Genomic DNA, 18,902 nt, shown 5'->3' on the forward strand with positions numbered 1-18,902 from the left:
GAGTAACGAGTCTGGGAAATTTGAGGTAGGCTTGAACAGCCTTTTAACTCATCAGCTATTATCTACAAACATGGGAGTAGTAATAATATCTCAGAAGATTGTTCTTAACAAGGTACAATCACAAATGGTCAGATGCTGTGATAGTAGAAGACATCATTGTGCATGGGAAAAGTCTGCTCCAGAGTGCCTCTGACTTTTATTTCCCAGATATTTTTGTGTTCAGCTTAAAATATCCCAGAGCCTAATTTTCAGGATGGAAAACTGTACACCATCTCCGGATCAGATCCTTTTAAGATGGCTTATGTTGGGAACTCAAAGTCGTTATTTATTTCTGACACTTCATCCTTTAGAGCTGCCTTGAGATAATAACTGTTTGTGTAACTGGATAGTTTAATTCTGTGGATGCAATCAAACTATATGGTGTGTATAATGCAGACAAGGTCTGCTTGAGGTGCAATGGAAAAAAAAACCCGGCCTTTGTCCTTGCATTAAAGGAGTTCAGTATATTGTGTTTCTGGATTGGAAGATCTTTTTTAGCACTTTAATTACTTAATGTGCTTGCCGCAGCAAAAGTACATTAACAAATGCAGATCAATTTCTCCCATCAATCCACATCCACTTTGTTACTTCAGAACATTCATTCATTTGTGGGGATAACATTTGCCAAGAAAAGGTATTACAAATAAAATGCAGCTGAAAAATGAACTGTTGTTTACTAATCTCTTGTTCCCATTTGGCTATGCATGATAAATCTTTATAACGATGTCCTACAACAAATGAGAAGTCAGTTTATAATGCGACTGTTTGGAGTGACGTCAGTGATCAGACAACAGCAAGAATTCTGAGGAAGCCATGGATTTTTAATTTATTTTGTGATATTTTTGCTGACCAGTTTAACATATTCTCTTTGGCTTAGATACTGCCAGGACTCACACGACCTCCTCACAAGATAAACTTTGTGAAGCAGTGGAGAGAAATAAATTGATGTAGTAGACCTACTAGAGCTTAAGGAAAATGACTTGGTGTGAAGATTCTGAGATAAGAGCAGCCCAGGCTTGTCCAACCACTGGATAAAGAAGGAAGGCTAAATCCCTTAACAGAAAGCATACTGGACTCAAGTTCTTACTTTTGGCAATGGACACAATACTTAAGCATTCAGATATTAGTAAATAGATAATTTCATTTAAGTCAGTAGGTCACATTACCAGCTTGGGATGAATAAACCTGTTTAGGACTTGCCCTAACTATGTTCAGATAAAGAACCTGTGCTCCCCTACCTTATGGAGTTACCAAAAGGTGAAATACATGGGCAGTTTTTAGATAATAAAACAGTAGGAAATATTTCAGTGGATGAAGTGGGTAGAAGGTCTGTAAATATTGAAAACTAAGAATTTTTATCTAACCTGAGCTTCTGACAAATTTTGTTCCCTTATTTAAAGGTGTTAGTTATGTCATCCCCGGTGCTGGCTCATGGTCAACTTGTTGTCCACCAGCACTTCCAGGTCCTTTTCAGCAGATCCGCTTTCCAGCAGGTCAGACCCCAACCTGTACTGGTGCACGGGGTTGTTCCTCCCCAGGGGCAGGACCTTGCACTTGCTCTTGTTGAATTTCATTACTTTCCCCTCAGCCCAGCTCTCCAGCCTGTCCAGGTCTCGTTGGATTGCAGCGTAGCCTTCTGGTGTATTAGCCACTCCTCCCAGCTTGGTGTCATCAGCAAACTTGCTGAGGTTACACTCTATCCCTTTGTCCAGATCATGGATGGATATGTTGAACAGGACTGGACCCAGCACAGACCCCTGGGAACACCACTAGTGACAGGCCTCCATCCAGACTACCCTGTTAATGACAACCCTCTGAGCTCTGTTGTTGAGCCAGTTCTCTGTCCACCTCACTCTTCACTCATCCAACCCACATTTCCTTAGCTTGCCTGTGAGGATGCTATGGGAGACAGTGTCAAAAGCCTTGCTCAACTTGAAGTAAGCAACATCCACTGTTCTCCCTTCATCTACCCAGCCAGTCATGCCATCACAGAAGGCTACCAGGTTGGTCAAGCATGATCTTCCCCTGGTGAATCCACACTGACTGTTTCTGACAACCTTCTTTTCCTCTGCATGCCTGAAGATTACCTCTAAGATTAACTGCTCCATCACCTTTCCAGGGATGGAGGTGAGCCTGACTGGCCTATAGTTTCCTGGGTCCTCCTTGCCCTTTTTGAAGACTGGAGTGGCATTTGCTTTCCTCCAGTCCTTGGGCACCTCTCCTGTCCTCCATGACCATTCAAAGTTGTTGGAGAGTGGCTTAGCAAGAACATCTGCCAGCTCCTTCAGCACTCACGGGTGCATTCCATTGGGGCCCATGGATCTGTGAGGCTCCAGCCTGCCTAAATGATCTCTGACCCAATCCTCCTCAACCAAGTGGAAGTCCTCCTTTCTCCAGATTTTTTCTCTCTTGTCTGGGGGCTGGGATGCCTGAGGGGCAGTCTTAGCAGTAAAGTCTGAAGCAAAGAAGGCATTCAGTAACTCTGCCTTCTCTGCATGCTGTGTCACCAGGGCACCCACCTCATTCAGCAGTGGGCCCACAGTCTCCCCAGTCTTCCTTTTACTACTGTTGTATTTGAGGAAGCCCTTGTTATCCTTGACATCCCTTGCCAGATTTTGTTCTGAGTGGGCCTTGGCCTTCCTTGTTGCATCTCTGCATACCCTGACAACATTCCTATATTCCTCCCAAGTGGCCAGTCCCTTTTTCCACATACTGTGAACCTCCCTCTTCCATTTGAGTTTCTCTAGAATCTCTTTGGTTGTCCATGCAGGTCTTCTGGATCCTTTCCTTGACTTCCTCGTAGGGATGCACAGATTTTGAGCTCAGAAGCTCAAAAGTCTGGAGTTTCTTCTTCTGCTCATTGAAATAGTCAGTTTCTTGATTTATCTCTTGAAACAGTGTTAGTGGAAAAGGAAAATTGAAGAGTCATTGTCATCCAGTGTATTGGGTGGCAGTGGGGGCTGCAGGGGTGGTCTCCGTGAGGAGGGGCCGGGGCCGCCCCGTGCCGGGCACAGCCGGTCCCGGCCGGCTCCAGCGGCCCCACGGCAGGGCACAGCTGGGCCCCTCAGCCGAGCTGGGGGCGCCGGGGGCAAACGGGCTTCAGAAAGGGCCAAAGGCAAAACACGGCACAGGAGGAGGAAGCCGAGGAGGGAGCAGCAGCAGAGGCACCCCCAGGCCGGAGGAGGGGGAGGAGGGCAGGAGGCGGTGCAGGCCCGGAGCAGGGACCCCCCGCAGCCCTGCAGAGGCCCCGCCGGAGCAGAGACCCCGCCTGCAGCCCGGGGAGGGCCCCACGCCGCAGCCGGGGGATATTTCCTGCGGGGGCTGCGGCCGTGGAGAGCCCAGGCGGGAGCAGGGGGTCCCTGAAGGGCTGCAGCCCGGGGAAGGGCCCGCGCTGGAGCAGGGAGGGGTGTGAGGAGGGAGGGGCGGCCGAGAGGGGCTGGGATGGGCTGACCGCAGCCCCCATGCCCACTCCCTGCATTCCTTGGGCTGGGGAGAGGAGTCAGGAGTGAAGGGGTGAAGGTGGGAGTGGGGCAAATGTAGGGGGGAAGGGTGACTCTATTCTTCTTTCTTGCTCAGGCCTAAGTCAAAAGCCTAGGAAAAGGTTGAGGAGGTGTTGCTTTAATGTTTGTCTTTTTTTCTTACTAATCACATCTTTTGTAATTGGCAAAAATTAAATTAATTTTCCCCAGTTAGAGTGTGTTTTACCCATGATGATCATTGGTAAGTTATCTCCCTCTCTTTATCTTGACCCAAAAGCTTTTTCATCCTCTTTTCTTCCCCTGTCCTGTTGATGATGAGGTGGAGTGAGTCAACAGCTGGATGGGAGTTTAGCCGTTAGCCATGGTCAACCCACCAGAGACACACAATGTTTCCAATTACAGAAATATTTTTTTTTTACATACAAAGGCAGAATTTTTCATTTTGCAACCAAAGAGTTTGCCACTATGCCACAAATAATCAGATTCCATCTGGGACATTTTAATCTCAAAATCCTTTTTTACAGGAGGTGGAAGTAAACTGACTCAGAAAAGACCATGAAGTGGATTAGCATAAAGCTCTTTTTAATTAGTTTAAATGTGCTATTACATTTAAAGTGGAAAATAATTCCTATTGTGTTACATTCTGAAGTGATCGAAAAGGTATAAAAATCAAACGTAAACTTTTAAACTAAATTATAAGCTTATTTCAAAACATTTCATTTGTGTGATGTTTCCTGAGAACTTACATACAACTACAAACACCAATCCAAACATTTTCTCAATTAAATGCTATTTCAAGAAATCTTTCTGACCTAGTTCTACCATCGGCTTCTGGCAGGATATAGAATAACACCAGAAAAAATGAGTGAGAGTGTGACACAGGAACTACCAGTAGGCAGAAGGTGCTTGTTCACAGCAGCCATCACCATTCCCATCATCAGCATTTCATTCCCACCTTTCTGGCAGTAGGAGGAACACCTCGAACATCCCAGGGAACCTTCTGCTCACTTTGGAAACCATTGAAGGTGGCAAGAGGAAGGCTCTCCTCAGCCCTCAGTGCTCAGTCATACACAAACATTGAACAAGATGACAGGTCTGTCTGGCAGCTTCCTCTGTACTGTCCATGGCTGCTGTGCCAGGGCATGACAGCAGGTTAGTCAAACACAACTGTGGCACTCCAATCCAGACTCCACAGCCATTTATCACATCAAGTTTCTACGATTCTTGCCCCAGATTTATCCTCATGTTCTTTAACTTGATGAAGGTAGATCTAAAATTAATAGGGAAAGAGGAGGGCAATCCATACCCTCCTTATAGTACAGTAAGTAAAGTAGCCCCTGTCTCTAGCTAGAAGGTGTAGTGGGTTTACTGAAAGCAAACGTCTCACCTACAAGGAAGTTGTAGCATGCGGACAAAAGGAAGCATGACAAAGGGAATTGTGCATTCAATAAGAGGAAATTGTTCGATTCTAAATCTAGGGCAGGCCTCTTCTTTGATTTTTCATTCTGACAGAAAATCCTGCTTTAACAACAAGTGCTGTCCAGTTCTGCAGACCTGAGAGGTACCTGGTGTGATTTGTTCTCACGCAAGCAAACAGTGTGCAAGGGTTCTCAGCATCTTCTGGAGGTGCTCAGCCTGGCCCAGAATCAAACACAAGTAGATATGCTTTGAGTCCAATATTTAGAGCTGGAAGCTCCCAACAGCCACGTGCTCTGGGTACAATGTGGAGAAGATATAAACAACTTTTGTCAAATGAGCACTAGTGTTAACAGGAGAGCTCCCATGTTTCGGTGCATTACTGAATCTGAGCCTACACTCGGCACTTGATGCATTTCAGGCAAGGCTTTCATTTGGACCCAGGCAAGCCACAACCTTGATCTTTTTTATACTTCTAGCTTCTTGTAGCTTTTCATCAGATCATCTCTTCTCTGCAGAAACTTGCTACCCTACAGGCCATAAAAGCTCCAGCCCTTGCATCCCTGCAGCTCTCTGACAATTACACTAACCAGCACTCTTTACATCTCCTTTCATGCTCACCTCAGGGGCTCTTGCCATTTTATGCTCACCAAGGTAGCAATGCTGCCTTTTATTTGGTCCCATATCCATACTCTTAAAGCAATTTGCCCTTTACTTCCCTTTCAGACAGCATAGTAAAGTAGGGGTGAAGAGGAGTACGCAGTAGTATGATGAAGAGCAGAGTAACATGAAAGAAATGTGCTTTGTTGTTGGAAGAGACAGCGAGAGGAAAGGGCAGAAAAAATAGAACCCTGATATGGATACAAGCACTTATATGCTTGTCTCAAAGTCAATGAGAAACCTTGAAAACATGGCTTAATTTAGTCTCACAATCAAGTAGTAACCTTTTTCAATCTGCTCTTATGTTATATGAACAGCTAGAGATTGAGAGATTTTGTACTTTTCTAACTGAAACACCTGAAAAATCTTCCACTGTGATATCTCAGAGACTTAAGTTACCCTTAACTGTTCTGGGTGCAAACAAGAGGCACTCTATAGCGATCATTTAATAGATGTAAAAGGAGCTGAATATTCCTGAAGATTATTATTTTTCTTTCTTAATTCAGACTTTTATATTACATCTTTTTTATTAGAATAAGACAAGTACGGTGTCTCATGAGAGTCCTAAAGTGTTTCTGTAATGTTTATGAACTGAAATGGATAAACAGGTTTGAAGAAATGGTTATTTACACTAAATTTTATGAAGTTTTGGAACCTGCTCATAGAAATAGGAGACAACAGAAAATTACAACCATGAAATGGCTTCTCAGAGGCTGCTGCTTTAAAAAATACACAAATCTTTTCATATTCTCATTCTCAAAACTTCCCAGAAGATTGAAAGCCAAAGTGACCATGAAGCAGAGATACAGACAGACTGGGGACAAAATGGGTATGCCAAGGAGAGATTTTTCACTTCATTCACAGCCTGGCAATTGTCTAATCCCAAACGAATACAAAACCTGAGCTTCTTCCAGCCATTGCCCCTGAACTAGTTTCCAAAAGAAGGAAGTCTGGGGACATGAGAAAAATGTAGACATAGTGCAGTCTAACAAAATTAATCATGATCCCAGGAGAAGTTATGCCACTTAGTCGATCTAGAAGATCCCTAAATTCTGCTGTCACTAAACTGGTCAGTTCAAATACCTGTAAGTCCCATACAAGATGAACACTTCTTATGATGGAAGAAAGTAATGCAGCTAAGTCAAGTTGCATGGTCTCAGCATAGGACTTGCTTTGTTCCATGGCTATACATGTACCCCTGGCAACTTCAGGATGGTGTCCTGGTCCATAATCTTACCCAGCCATTGCTCAGGTACTGATCTGCCATCATTGGGCTCAGTTTCAGCCATTGTTGTTTGGCTGGCAGAACAAGGAGTAGAGAGGAGCCACATTCACAGAATCACAGGTTGGAAGGGACCTCAGGGATCATCTAGTCCAACCTTTCTGGGAAGAGAGCAGTCTAGACAAGATGGCCCAGCACCCTGTCCAGCAGACTCTTCAAAGTGTCCGATGTGGCCGAATCAACCACTTTCAATGGTTGACTGTTCTCTCTGTGAAAAATTTTCCTCTTGTGTCCAATTGGAATCTCCCCAAGAGCAACTTGTGTCCATTCCCCCTTGTCCTCTCCATGGGACTCCTTGTAAAAAGGGAACCTCCACCTTCTTTGTAGCTGCCCCTTAAGTACTGATACGTGGTGATGAGATCCCCTCTGAGCCTCCTTTTCTCAAGGCTGAACAAACCCAGTTCTCCCAGCCTATCCTTGTATGGCAGCTTCCCAGTCCTCTGATCATCCTGGTGGCCCTTCTCTGGACCCCTTCCAGCCTGTCCACATCCTTTTTGTAGAGCGGGGACCAGAACTGTACGCAGGATTTCAGGTGTGGCCTGACAAGTGCTGAGTAGAGTGGGATAACGACTTCTGTATCTCTGCTGGTGATGCCCTTTTTGATGCAACCCAGCATCCTGTTGGCCTTCTTGGCTGCAGCAGCACACTGTTCGCTCATGTTGAGCTTCCTGCCCACCAGGACCCCCAGGTCCCTTTCCACAGAGCTGCTCTCCAGCCAGGTGGATCCCAGACTGTGCTGTACTCCCGAATTATGTTTTCCCAGGTGCATGATCTTACACTTCTCCTTGTCAAACTTCATAAGGTTCTTGCTGGCCCACTCTTCCAGCTGATCCAGATCTTCCTGCAGAGCAGCTCTTCTTTCTGGAGTGTCTCCTTCCCCACTAAGTTTGGTGTCATCCGCAAACTTCATCAGGCTACACTTGATGCCATTATCCAGATCACTTGGTGAGATATTGAACAACATTGGGCCCAATATCGATCCCTGGGGACTCCACCTGTGACAGGTTGCCACTTGGAAAAGGAGCTATTTACCACCACCCTGTGGGTGCGGCCTGTCAGCCAGTTCCCCACCCACTGCACAGACCACTTGTCTAGGCCATAACACATTAATTTCTCCAGGAGGAGGACATGGGGACCATGCTGTAATTGGAAAGTGCCTACCACTAAGGCCTGACATTTACAGGATCTCAACAGGAATTTAACACTTTTCTCCTTTGGACCCTGGTTTCTAGAACTCATTATAACTTGGTTTTCTCCTGTTAAAGAGAATGGGGTTGCAATGGTTCAGCTTTTCTCAAAATGAGGTTCTTAATTCAAAGAGACAGCCTTATTTATGAGGGCAACTCCTATGAGATGTAAATAGAGAATAAGACATGACAGTGCCACACATGGTACAAATAAAGAAATAAAACACACAGAAAGGCAGTATTCCCTATTCTAAAAGGCTAAGGTTCTCAGCACAGAATCAAAAACAAACACTCAAGCAACAGCTAGGAGAAGTGGATGCTTTTCAATGTTTCATGAGTCAAACACGGAGCAAAAACGGTACAGTTTTTGTACAGAGTATTAGTTTGACAAATTTCACATACCCTGTACAACACCGTAAGACAATGAAAAGAAAGTGATATGCCACAAAAGTGTAAAAGAAATAATGCAACTCCTTGGGTCCTGTTATAAACATTTTCTAAGACTAGAAGTGGAATTTTTAGCAATGGAGTAATTAGAGCTTCAGTGTCAGGTCAGAAAGGACTGTCTAAGCTTGCCCTCTCAAATGAAAAAAATAGGACGTATAACCTGAAGAACAACTGCATAGTAATCAGGACTTGGCTAAGTAATTATTGGAGGCTGTGTATCTAAACAAGCAAATTACAGTCCATGAAAAACAGCTTGAAAACCAGTGGCAACTGATGGATAAGTAAGCTATAGAAAAGAAAAATTAATGGGATACAAAAAATTAAGGAACTGGAAGAAGAGTTAAAACTTACAGAAACATCAAAGACTTCTGGAATGCTCAAAGAATATGAGGGAGAAGTTTTGCAAGCAGGAATAAAATAGAGGATGGTTTATTACAGTAAGTTTTTATTAGAAAAGGAGCAAAACTGTCAAGAATGTACAGCTTGTGACATAGAGCAACTGGTGGCACAGATACAAGAACTGGAGAACACAGGTACTGAAGCCTTGAAGACTATAAACTAGTTGGAATAGCAGCTGCAAAAAATGAAGAAAGTGGAAACAGAATTAAAACAAAATGAAGAAGAATTACAACAGCAACGGTACAGTAATATGATTCAGGTGTCTGCTATAAAGTTTAAATTGGGTGATACAAGGCATGGCATACCTACAGAAGGCAGTTCTGATCAAGTGCTGAAGGAACAGTTAGAGGCAGAACAGGAAGCACTTGTGACAAAACAGAGAAAAAGACTGCAGCCTGATTAGACCAACTAGAAGAACATACAGACAATTTAATCAGTAAAAATTAGGAGATATCACAGCTGAACTTGCAGTTGAAGATGCAGGAAAACTACAGGACTTCTAGTGTCACTCAGCTTCAGTCAGCAAATGCACACCTGAAGGTGGATCTGGGTGTTGTGAATTGACTCAGGCCAGCTGCCAGATCCCGCCCAGCCACTTTCTCACTCCCCCTCCTCAACAGGATAGGGGCAGAAAATAAGACAAACTCTTTAGTCAAGATAAAGACAAGAACATCACTTCCCAGTTACCATCAAGGGCAAAATAGACTTGATTTGGAAAATAACTCACTCCTTTATTCCCAGCTCCTCTACATCCTTGCCCTTGCTAAGTGGCCGGGGTGGGAATGGGAGTTGTGGTCAGCCCATCCCAGCCCCTCTCGGCCGCCCCTCCCTCCTCACACCCCTCCCTGCTCCCGCGCGGGCCCTTCCCCGGGCTGCAGCCCTTCAGGGACCCCCTGCTCCCGCCTGGGCTCTCCACGGCCGCAGCCCCCGCAGGAAATATCCCCCGGCTGCGGCGTGGGGCCCTCCCCGGGCTGCAGGCGGGGTCTCTGCTCCGGCGGGGCCTCTGCAGGGCTGCGGGGGGTCCCTGCTCCGGGCCTGCACCGCCTCCTGCCCTCCTCCCCCTGCTCCGGCCTGGGGGTGCCTCTGCTGCTGCTCCCTCCTCGGCTTCCTCCTCCTGTGCCATGTTTTGCCTTTGGCCCTTTCTGAAGCCCGTTTCCCCCCGGCGCCCCCAGCTCGGCTGAGGGGCCCAGCTGTGCCCTGCCGTGGGGCCGCTGGAGCCGGCCGGGACCGGCTGTGCCCGGCACGGGGCAGCCCCGGCCTCTCCTCACAGAGACCTCCCCTGCAGCCCCACTGCCAGTGCCTGGGCACGGACACTCAGTACATTATGAAAGGTTGTAAATGGATTATATCAGTGACTGATATGTTCTATAAGCATTGTTCTGTACTGATACTTGTTTCCTGAGGCATCATCCACAGCTGCTATGAGCACCATATTGTCACAGTTTGGAGGGTGATCGTGAAGGGAAAACTTGTTCACAAACTGATTTTGTGGAGGTGTTGGTGAACCACTGACACTGGCTGTTCATTAGGATAAAGGGATTAATGGTTTGTCTGAAACATTTTGTTGTCATATTGTACAGCTTCCACATGGGTGTGGGTATTGCACAGAGTACTTGCTTGTATAGCAAAGTGATATTTTTTCTGATATGCAGCACAGTCTAATTTATCTGTCTTTAGAATTGTAGAATCATAGAATCACAGAATGTCTGAGCTGGAAGGGACTCACAAGGATTATCAAGTCCAACTCTTGTCCCTGCACAGGACAACCCCAAATTCACACCATGTCTCTAAGGGCCGTGTCCAAGTGCTTCTTGAATACCACCATGCTTGGTGCCGTGATGTCTCCCTGGGGAGCCTGTTCCAGGGCTCCACCACCCTCTGCGTGAAGAACCTTTTCCTAATACCCAACCTAAACCTCCCCTGGCACATCTTCCTGCCATTCCCTCAGGTCCTGTCATTGGTGACCAGAGAGAAGAGATCAGCACCTGCCCCTCCTCCTCCCCTTGTGAGGAAGCTGCAGACCGCAATGAGGTCTGCCCTCAGCCTCCTCTGCTCCAGGCTGAACAAACCAAGTGACTTCAGCCGCTCCTCATACGGTTTCTCCTCTCAATCCTTCAACAACTTCATGGCCCTTCTCTGGACACCCTCTAGTAGCTTTATATGCTTAATGTTCTGTGGCGCCCAGAACTGCACACAGTATTCACGGCGAGGCTGCACCAACACAGAGTAGAGCAGGACAATCCCCTCCCTTTCTTCACTCTTCATTCTTAGGTGTAAAGTCATCACCTTTTCCCATGCTTTCCTGTCTTTGAATACCCAGAGAGTCCACCAAAATATTTATAGACAAAATAGACTGTAAACAAACAGGGGATGGATTCATACAGTGCAGTGCTGTTTGACTCGTGCTTTATAGATCTGTGAAATATTATTGACTCTGCCAGATATGTAACCTAAAGTATTACCATGACAAGCAAGGAAAAATCCTCTGTTGTTTGATGCTCTCCTGGTTCTGGCTGGGGTAGAGTTAATTTTCTTTCTAGTCACTGGTATAGTGCTGTGTTGGATTTAATATGAGAATAATGTTGATAACACACTGATGTTTTAGTTGTTGCTGAGCAGTGCTTACACTAAATCAAGGACTTTCATCTTCTCATGCTCTACCAGCTGAGAAGGTTGGAGATGCACAAGAAGCTGGGAAGGGGCACAGCCAGGAGAGGTGACCCAAACTGGCCAAAGGGATATTCCATACCATATGACATCATGCTCAGCATGTAAACTGGGGGAAAGCTGGCCAGGGGGCTGCTGCTTGGGAACTGGCAGGGCATTTGTCAGCAGGTGGTGAACAATTGCATTGTACATCACTTGCTTTGTTTATTTTTTATTTTTATTATTAATTATTTAAATTATTAATCTGCTCTTACCTGAACCCAAAAATTTCCTCACTTTTATTCTTCTGATTCTCTCCCCCATTTCACCATGGTAGGGGAGTGAGCGAGCAACTGTGTGGCACTCAGTTGCCATCTGGAGTTAAACCATGACATATGCAAAGTTACAGAATCTTTCATGGCTGCACCTCTGATTTGTCTCATTCAAGGGAAAAGAAATAAACATAGTGCTCTGTGTTGCCTCCTTTACCCATGCTTTCTCTATATACCTTCAAGACAGGTATTGCTTTTCACTTTTTACTTTCTCAGCATAAAGCTAACTGGATGGGAGACTTATTTTTATGTTTCAGCTCCCAATGTCTGCATAGCTAAAAATTGTTTGGCTGATTATTGATTACTGTGTTTTCCTGGGAATCAACCTGGATGATCACAGGTGTTTCCTCTGTCCTCCATAAACTTCTGGAATATGTAGCAAGTAGATCTCAGATGCTAACACACTTGGGAATCATCAGCACAAGACAGAAAGGTCTGTTAATGTTTCCAGAGAGGGAATGCACTTTTTCCAGCTGAAATCCCTGAGTTCAAACTTTCCTTATGGCTAATAAAGTTACATCTTGCATAGAGATTTGAGGTCTCTCCTCATGGTGTTTTCATGAAGAAATCTGTCTTTTTCCTTGCCTATAAGGGTTTTACTCATTGACTTCCAAAACTGTGTGCTGCCTTGCCTCCCCAGCAGCAGTAATTTGACAGAGAAGTTTTGCTGACAGGATCTGCTGGAGGGCAACTCCAACACCCCTCTGAGGAGCAACAGAAACTCCAGGCTGACTGATCAGGCTCAAGCATACAGCTGGTTTGTTTGCAGAATGTATTAGCTTAAAGGTTGTTTATTAAAATGTAGCCTTACTTGGGATGAAATTTTAAGCCTTAGAGCTGGTCAGGTATAGTTCAAATCAGGCAGAGCTATGCAATTTTGAACTTGTCTGGCTCCTACACAGTATTACTGAGCCAATCTTTTCTATTTCCATGATGCAGGAATGATCAGGGAGGAGCAGCCTGGTCTGTCAGTGATCCTGGTAAGAGTGATCTGGTTTGGTAGTGTGATGCATCAATATTACCCAACAAATTGCTTCTCTCAAACTAGGCATCCCTTCTTAACCTAGGCTCTACAATGCTACTACCAGTCAATGGCAGGGGAAGAGAAGTAGGCAGCAGCTTGGAGGACCAGATGAAAGCTGAGCTCTGGCATTGATCTGAGAGAAGGGAGCAAGGGGAGGATGGAGTCCAAAGCATTAATAACAGGGCTGGTAGCAGCTTGCTCCCTCAACATGTCTCTTTGCTCTTTTTAATGTAAATCCTTTGGGGTTAGGTGCCTCCTTGTGGTATGGTTAGATCTCTAGAGATGGCACAATCTCTAGTAGAAGCAGAAACATCTTATTCTCCTAAAAGTAAATATTTCCTCTATGTATTTGATTGCATTGTAATATTCAAAAAAGACAGCAAAACACCCCAACCCTCTGCACCCTGCTTGATCATTTAGGGAGCACTTAACAACTGAGAGTGATCTTTGTGCTCCTGAGAGGAGGTCTGACCTCTGCAGTGCTGAGAGGCTGAAAGATGACACTGGGAGGCAAGGGGAGGCAGCATTACCTAACACATATGTTAGTGGAGTCAAGGGCCCAAGGGAGGCTTTAAGTTCAGCACACTAGGTGAGTCAGTACAAGTCATCAGGGATTAGCATGTGTCCAGGCACAGGAAAACAAAGTTAATATTCAAATTATCTATTTAACTTTAAAGATTAATAATTCACAAATGGCCAGTGAAGGTGGTGATGGCAAACTCATTGCTACCAGGGTGACCCATGCAGGCTGTCTTGCAGGAGAGGAGGGACTTGGACTGGTATGCAGTGCCTGTGTAAATAACATTGGTCCAGCAAATAAGAAGGATCCATGTCTTCTAAGTCTTTGGGAAATTTACCAAACTTCCCCTAAAAGTAAATTGGCTTTTTCATTCCTGCTTCTGTTAGGAGATTGTCTTGCTCCTTTGCCAGCTACAACTTCTTATTTCTAAATTACATTTATTCATGGGCAGTTTATATATGGTTTTTCTTGTGCCAATGTTGTACTTTTTTGTACTTCACTCTTCTTCCTTCCTGATTTTTCCCTCCCAGTATATTTATAGATCGAGAGGGGATCTGATTGCTCTGTGTTTTGCTAAGTTAAGTGTGCCAAGTTCCTTAAGATCTTTTCATAAAATCAGCTTGCTGTTTCCTGATCTTCCCTTCACAGTGATTGTTCCACATTAAGTGGTGATTTTCCCTGGTCTCCCTACTTTACCGAAGACTGCTCTTGTCTTTAAAAAAAACACAACAACCAAAACCTCCTCAAAAAGCCACACCCCAAAAAAACCCCAAACCACAAAACAGCTGTTTACTCAAAGAGAAGTACCATCTAGACTAATTCTAATGAGCCAGGCTTACACTAATTGTAATAAAACAGGAATTCTATTGCAGTTTCTAATTTATTTCCTAATTATTCTTTCCTTCAAAATCTACTATAAAGTCTTATGTATTGCTGGGGCCACTCTCAGAGCCTATAGTGCTGTCTGTTTTAGCCCCTTTGCAAAATTACTGTTTGGCTTCTGCTCATCATCAGCCTTTCTGTACCTTTATCAATTTCTTGGATTTGTTTTACACCTGTATTACCAAAAGTCCAGTTCACATGCCACTTCTGCTAAGGTTATCCAGCTTTATCTTCAATAAGCATGCTGACTTCTTTATTTTGGCAGCTTGGCTGTGATTTTTTTTAAAAGCTTTGTACTCCTTCCCTTTAGCCTTCCTATCTGTAGTCTTCATAAAAACAGGTAAGCAAGAGGGCAAAATAGCTTGCTATTTTTGGAGGCAATCTCTCATTTATCATTACTGTCAGCCCTGTCAGGCAATCCTTTCCTGCACATATCTGGTAGACAACCTCCTGTAACTATTTTGGTGGATTTTGCAGTGTTTACCTCAACCTGATTTTCCAGTTTTGGGTGTAGATTTTGATCTCCAGGGTCTGTTCCTATTCTTTGTAATTTTTCTGTTCTTGCCTCATTTCCTTTTGGAGAGGCTCACTCAGCTGGGCAGAGAGAAAGCCCTTGTCTGTAGGCTTTATTCCCAAGCCTGAAAAGCAGACAGCAGCTACTTACAAAAAGAAGAAGCCATGTCTGTGCAGTTGCCTCCACCCAGACAGCCCACCCTCAAGGCTCTGCTGTCACAGTGTCCACACAGCAAATGTTCCACTCGGGTGAGAGCAGGTCGAGCAGACTCTAGGAGAGCTCAGGCCATTAAACTGATCCCCCTTTTGTTTGGGTGGATTGGAAGAGGCTGCTGAGGATGGCCAGCCTATGAGGCCATTTCCTGATGAGAATATTTAGAGCCACCTGGAGATAGTTTGCTTCATTCTGAGGAAAACCAGAAACACTGAATGGTCAGCTGGACCTGTCACTTCTCAGCATGATTTATGCCGTTTCTAGTTCAGGCAGTACCTTGCTGTAACAGAATGAATGGTCTTAGCATGTTAAAAACATTTTCCATCTGCTGTCCTGTTAGCAGGGACTAAGCACGGTGTTCAGTCATACATCAGTGTGGATTTTTGTAAAGGTAGTGGCAAAAAGAGTGTTTTAGTTGTTATTTCTGTTCACATTAACATGGTTCTGTTTTACATCTTGGTCTCACTATTACCTGTACTGGCACAACCAAGATGTGTGTAGGGCAGTGGGGTGTGGAAATGGACATATTTATTTGTTCGTTGCTAAAGAAAATGTATGAGACTCTGAGTCTTACAGTAGACCATATTTTGACCAGGAAAACCCTCCTCACACTCCACAAACTATTGTGAAGTAACATCCAGCTTCACAGTGTGGGAGCAGGAACCTTGATTTTTATGTTTTTGCTTAGGCATAAAGTCACTGTTTCACAATTCCTCCCTGCCTACAAAGACTCAGAGGAAGCTCTGAGGAAGAATGGATACCATTTATCTGTCTTATGATATAAATATTGATATGTGGCTTAAAAATAGGAAAAAAAAAAAGTAATGGGTTTTATTCAATTTTCTGTAGGGAGGTTCTTTATTTTAACTGGACAAGAGTTTTGATGAAACTCAAATGAGGATGTCTTTAGCTTTTTCTGGCCACCCAGGGTGAATCTGTTCTTTGCTCATATTTTGCTTGTGATATTTATAACCTCCTTTGGAGCTGTTGTTAATGTTTTGCCTGAAACCTTCTTTGAAAAACGACTTGTTCACAAAGATTTTCAGGGAAAATATTCAATTTTAAAAAGAATAAATGGATAAACTGTGAGCATTTCTGTTTCTATTTAATTTTTAATTTAATCTTAGGGTTTGAGCCTTTAACACTTTCACGGCCATGTGTGTTACTTTCCACAAATGTCCCTGAGGAGTTGGGGGACTTTGATCTGCGGTACTCTACATCACTGTCCTTCTCTGCCGTTAATCTAATTGACCAACAGTGTCACTACCTTGAGGTGCAAGGCATTGCATTGTGCACATACGCACAATTGCACAGATCTTGAAACAACAGGATGTTCAGAAGTCTCTTGTGTCTTCTGGACATAGGACCATTGTCTAAACTCTTTATTTAAGAAGAATGTGTCTAATTCCATGATGGTTTGTACCAGAATTGCTTTATGCCATTGCATTATCAAGGCCAGACCTTTTGGATTCAGGTACCAAACAATCTGCAATAAATAGTTTATTAGTAACTGATTAGTGTCATTGTTTTTAGTAAGAATAAACACATGTTTGGTCACCTAGAATCATAGAATTATAGAATGTCCTGAGTTGGAAGGGACCCACAAGGATCATCAAGTCCAACTCCTGTCCCTGCACAGGACAACCCCAAATTTACACCATACCTCTGAGGGCATTGTCCAAGTGCTTCTTGAATAACATTAGGCTTGGTGCTGTGACTGCCTCCCTGGGGAGCCTGGAGGTAGAAAATATGAGTGGCATTTTTTGATGCATTCCTTAGTATTGCAGACCTTACCAGCTTCCAGATTCACTTTACATCTGGGACTTTAACGATAGAGTTTAACCTTAATCTGAGAGTTCCTTAGGTTTTTTATGAGTTTTCTATTCAGTCTTTGTTTTGAGAAGTTAAACTTGGTGGGTGCAGAGGAAGATGTCTATTTAAATGAATTTGCCAAAATTAAGGAGATGAACAAGGAAAGGTTAAAATAAGTTGAAGACCTATCTCCTTTATGTCATTGCACCTACTCCATTTTGCAAAGGAAATAATAAAGAGTGGAAATAACCTTTTAATTTCCAGTCACCAGGATTGAGGTATCTTCATGTGTTTTTGATATTCAAGGCTGTGTTGTAGTCAGCAGTTCTAGTCTGGACAATGAGGGAAGTCAAGGTCTGCCCAGCATCCCCTCTTAGGAACGAAATGTCTCCTCAGAATTTTGACTACATGGTGATTGAAACTGGCACCTTAGGCACCTATGTATAGTCTCCTCAGCTTTAGGTGACTTAATCTGGAGCACCAGCCAAACCACTGGAAATAAGTTTCCTAGTGAAAGTATTTAGAACTGCTTGAAATGCTTCTGAACATGATGAGGGAAGGCAGACATTATCATAGTTTGGCAGTAGGTAGACAACTGGGTATTTCCTGAAGGAACTGAAGCTGCTGGAAGGGTCCACACTGGATCAGGGAATGTGTGAGGAGGATGGAGCGGCAGAGAGGGGCTGTTATGGACTGACTGTAACACCCATCCCCATCCCCCTGAGCTGCCTGGGAGGAGAGGGGTCAGAAAGTGTGAAGCTGAGCCTGAGAAGAGAGGGGTTGGTTTGGGGTAGGTGTTTTTTTAATGTTTGGTTTTGTTTCTTACCACCAAATTGTGAATAAGTTAAATTAATTTTCCCCATGTTGAGTCTGTTTTCCCTGTGACAGTAACTGGTAAAGACTGATCTCCCTGTCTGTATCTTTTCCTATTTTTCATGCTATTTTCTCCTGCTGTCCTGTTGATGAAGGGGAATGAGAGAACATCTGGGTGGGAATTTGGCTCTTAGCCAAGGATAACCAATCGCAATCTTAAGCAGAAACAATCTAAAAGAGGTAGCTATACAGTTATAGGATATCATTCTTATGAATAAGTCTAGTGGAATGGACACATAGTAAAACATTAATATCTGCATACTGAGGGGTGTCCTGTTACGCTGCTGTGCCAATCCTCCTTTAATACTGCTTTGCTGTTATCTGGAAATGATTAGACTGTGTGGGTAGTCCAAATAGGGTATTTTTGTCTGTTAAAAAACTGTATTGCATATCATTGCAATGAAAATAAAAATGGTTTTAAGGCATTATTCTTCCATATGCTCTGGAAGAAATCAGGAGCGACAGCATTAATTAAAAATTCCTGCCATAGAGCAAGGACAGCATAAGAGGGAGAAAGATCAGGCAGTTTAGATTTAGATGCTGTTATTTTTAACTAGGCAATGTATGCATTTTGCATCTGAGACTCTTTTATTTTCTGAAAACTAAAATGTAAATGGAGATTTTTCATGCCCAAATTCTTACCTAAAATAGATACCTAAAACTGTCAAAGGATGTTCTCCAATTATATGCGGGTTGGCAAGGGTCTGCCCGTTGGAGTAGGCAGGGTAACGTGAGCATTCATCTGTGAAGGACCATGACACAATTGCCTCTGAGGTGTTATTTTAACTCCCCATCCTCCCCTTTCTTCAGCTTCTAACCTAGCAGAGACAGATGTGGTTTATCCACTGTTACACCCCTACCAAAGATTTTATTGGTAAGTGTAACCTGTATGAGCTGTTGTTTATACAGCAATTCACAGAAAACTGAATGTTTTAAATGTTCATTTCCACGTATTGTTATACTCTTCAGGAAATAATTCTGCTAAGTGTGATAACATCTTTAGGTGCGTGGTGGACCTTTACAGTTTTAATTTAACCTTTATTTTTGTATTTTGAGGCTCAGACACAAATCAGGCCAAAAATATCTGCAAGCACTTGTGAGGTATGAGGAATTTATTAACAAATAGACTGAAGAGTAGGAAGGAAAATGCAAAAAAAAGGGGGACTGACACCAACAT

At 43.8% G+C, this 18,902-nt stretch overlaps 1 protein-coding gene across 1 annotated transcript in view; it reads left to right on the forward strand.

Annotated features, from left to right (window-relative positions):
- Window positions 1–18,902, forward strand: part of FAM135B (family with sequence similarity 135 member B) — a 149,847-nt gene that overhangs the window by 12,685 nt on the left and 118,260 nt on the right.

Source organism: Phalacrocorax carbo, chromosome 2 (assembly GCF_963921805.1).
Source record: "Phalacrocorax carbo chromosome 2, bPhaCar2.1, whole genome shotgun sequence".
NCBI lineage: Eukaryota > Metazoa > Chordata > Aves > Suliformes > Phalacrocoracidae > Phalacrocorax > Phalacrocorax carbo.